Source organism: Dendrobates tinctorius, unplaced genomic scaffold (assembly GCF_039654945.1).
Source record: "Dendrobates tinctorius isolate UK_male_01 unplaced genomic scaffold, ASM3965494v1 ptg000073l, whole genome shotgun sequence".
Lineage (NCBI taxonomy): Eukaryota > Metazoa > Chordata > Amphibia > Anura > Dendrobatidae > Dendrobates > Dendrobates tinctorius.
The window spans coordinates 32,025,640-32,029,539 of record NW_027361741.1 but is presented as its reverse complement, the minus strand read 5'-3'; positions in this window follow the sequence as shown (position 1 = coordinate 32,029,539).

Sequence of the window (3,900 nt, the reverse complement as noted above, 5' to 3'; positions counted from 1 at the left end):
TCGAACAGAACCTGGGGAGTGGAGCTGTGATTAAACTCGCCCCAGAGCTGAGCGCTAGGAACTGGATACCGGAGTCAGTGGTTGCGCAGGTGCTGAAATCCCGGCAGCTAAATCCGTAGGGCAGGGAACTTCTGGTCTCCTGGCCCGATCTAATACCCGGCGGCACAGCAGTATACCAGAGCCTGGAGCTGACACAAAGGAGCGGCACCTGTGACAGACTCGAGCTGCCTGCCATGCGGGCAACAGTTTGTTTTTAAAAACAGAGAGTGACAGTTAGCAGGAGGGTGAGCTGTTAGGCAGCGAGGAAAATGGGAGGACAGCGCAGAAGGAAGGGCTTTGTACCTACCTGGTCACGTGTATCCAAAATTGCTTCCAGGCTGCCTGGCTCTTCATTACAATCTATTATCAGTGCCCCAGTCTGTACTATCAACCATCTAGTAAAGGAAAAGAAAACTACAGTCCTTGTGTCCTCCAGTAATCTCTTGCACCCTGAGTCCTGCACCACAATGTACACGAAGCCTGACATAAACAGAACCGGTAGCCCTGAAGCCCTGCTCCACCTGTGGGGAGCAGAACCATCCTAGCTGCGCCACCATCAGCCCCAGTGGTCTCCTTTAGCAGTGTTGGCCATCTGTTGCCGAACACCAAAGGTGGTGTGACGTTAAATCCCATATACATATTCCCCATTTTACGGCACAGCCAGGGCCACGGAGTCAGGTCACGGCCCTATGACCTCCCCAAAGAACTGTCCGACCCAGTTCTGAGTACCCCACGGCCCTGGGGGGGTGTGAAACAGGCAGGGATAAATTAAAACTACAATCATACAAAATGCATTCACGAAACAACAGAATGGTACAAAGGATAGAGTAAGATAGGTGAGACCAAAAAGAAGAGAATGAGGATGAACACGCAAACATACTCGATGCATAAATCTCCAGAACAACTCTCCAACTGCCAACTCCAAACACCAAAGAACTCCTCCGACTTCAAACCAGGCAGGAAGAATTATCACTGGCAATTCGCAAATGTCATTAGCAAGCATATATACCAGAGGAGAGTATCCAACACATAATAGCTAAGCCAATAAAGGATGGAGAGCTCCAAGAGATCAACTGAACAGATTAACCCTATAAAGGCCAAAGCAAAGAAAATCTGCATTTAGTAGGGTGGTGAAGCAGTACTAAACAATGCTGGAGTTTGGTTTACCAGACACCCTGATATTCTGCCCCCACTCATTCGTGGAATCCTCATAACATTAAGTAAGGCTATTTCATCACACATTTTTTGTAAAAATTTGTAAGTAGCATTACCACTTTCTCATTACAGCCCAATCTAACACAAACATAGGATGGATGGCATGGTTTGCCTAAAATGTGAATGGAATAGACTATTTTTCTTAATCACTATTAATAATTGATGAACAAAATAATGATAATTCTTCATAAGAAATGGTTTCAATCATCCCATTTTGCAGAAGCTAGATATGTTAAGCGTAGAACAGCTACCAGAGGGGTCAGATGAGGCTGTTATCTTGGGCCATTCATGTGCTGGGGCCCACCTAGGTGGACTGCCATTTATCTGTGGTAAAACAGTAAGCTATGGTCTCCCTGGTGTACCACTCTCCGTTCTGCAGTCTACAGGTCACTGTAGGCACTTTGGAGATCCTTTCCATGTGTTTACTTACGGCCACCACCAAAGTTATCTTTAATTTTTAAAAAGAAAGGTAAAGGTAAAGACAGAAGCAAAAAAAGGGAAAAGGCTGCAAAATATTTTTAAAAAGTTTACAAATTCAAGTGAGCAGATTAGATGATTTGTTAAGAAAAAAGGAAGCTGAATCTGCCTAGAATAGGTTGTTATTCATTCTCAACATTGGATCAGGAGGGAAATCTATGACGTAAACCACAAAGTGGTCTACATGCACTTTGAAGGAGCTGCTGAGTTCATTGATGAACTTTAAATGGGCCTGGACATATGCTAGCATTAGCAGGGGGACCTTGCATGACCTGCAGAATATAATCCATGACAGCAGGAGTGTGTTAGTAATGGTATTGTTTGAGACTGTGGTCCCATGCTCTTTTCAGGTCCTCCCATGTAGTTTTGGGTTGATTCCTGACCTTTTTCAAAATCATCCTTACCCCACGAGGTGAGATATTGCATGCAGCCCCAGTCTGAGGAAAGGAACGGAGAAAAACGAGTTTACCATATACCATGAAAAGTACGTATTTATTAGTACAAAAAATTCCTCAATTTCATAAATGCCAAAATGTATAAAAATGTTGTATATATCACAATCAATATGTATGGCTGTAAATGATCCACAAGAAAAGTGGCCACAGACTACAAGCAACACACACTAGCAGGACAGAGCATAGATTAGTCATTTCAAGGTAGGTAGTGGTGTCAAAAGAGTTAATTAATCATAGAATCATAGAATTGTAAAGTTGGAAGGGACCTCCTGGGCCATCTGGTCCAACCCCCTGCTCAATGCAGTATTCGCTAAATCATCCCAAACAGACGTCTGTCCAGCCTCTGTCTGAGGAAGCAATGATACAGCACGCGAAACGCACGTCAGGGAGCGTGGTCACAGCGCAGGCAGCTACCACAAACATTTATGGGTAATTAGCTCTTTTATTTTCTTCATTTATATAGAGGACTTTGTGTGTTTACTATTGATGTCTTGATGGTGCTTACTACTGAAGGACATTCATTCAGCTTATCATTATAGTGTCGGTTATGTGAGCCATTTATATTCAAATGGTCAGCTGTTTGATGTTTACTTTTAATTAACTCTTTTGACACCACTACCTTGAAATGACTTATCTATGCTCTGCCCTGCTAGTCTTTGTTGCTTGTAGTGTGTGGCCACTTATCTTGTGGATCATTTATATCCATACATATTGATTGTGATATATACAACATTTTATACATTTTAGTATTTATGTAATTGAGGAATTTTTTTACTAATAAATACGTACTTTTCATAGTATATGGTAAACTCGTTTTTCTCCGTTCCTTTGCTATGCATTTTTGAGTTTACCTACGTAAATTGTTTTTTGATTTGATGCTGGTACTCTTTATATCCCAGTCTGAGGAAGATTGACAGTCATCTTGTGTTTTTCCATTTTTTAATAATTGTGCTAAGACTTATTGTCTTCTCACCAAGCTGCTTGCCTATTATCCTGTAGCCCATACCAGCTTTGTGCAGTTCTACAATTTTGTCACTGGTGTCGTTAGACAGGTCTTTGGTCTTGACCATGGTGGAGAGGTTGGATTGTGATAGAGTGTGTGTAGACAGGTGTCTTTTATACAGGTAACAAGTTCAAACAGAAGCAAATAATACAGGTAATGAGTACAAGTGGTGCCCCTGAGGCTCAGTCGCCACAGAGGTACTGCACCTTCTCCTAAGGTGTGGTGCCCCACCATCCACGTAAGTTGGGGGCTCCTGACCACGCTCCAACACTCGCACCCCACACAATAGAGTAGTTCAGCAAAACCACATTGCGGCTCCTTGCTTAGAGAGAGGCAGAGCACCTTTAGTGGTTCCCTGCTTGGAACACTAGACGTGCTGGGAGGTGGGTGAAGTTGAGTATACATATAAAAGAGTGGGACGGTTCGAGGAGTGAGGTTCAGTTGAGTTTGGAGGTTGAGTAAGAGAGGAGGCCACTCGGGAGGAGTGGGGATCCCTGGAAGAGGGATGTAGGAAGAAGTGCTGCAGATGCCTCAGTGACCCGAGCCAGCTGGCACAGGAAAGGAAAGGAAGGAAGGAGAAGGACATTGAACCGAAGCCTGAGCTTCCATAGAAGGGAAAAGACAAGTACGGAACGTAGGAGTAAAAGGGAACATAGAGGACGTGGGTTAGAGGAAGAACCCTGCCTAGAAGTTCTAAACGCAAGGTGGGGC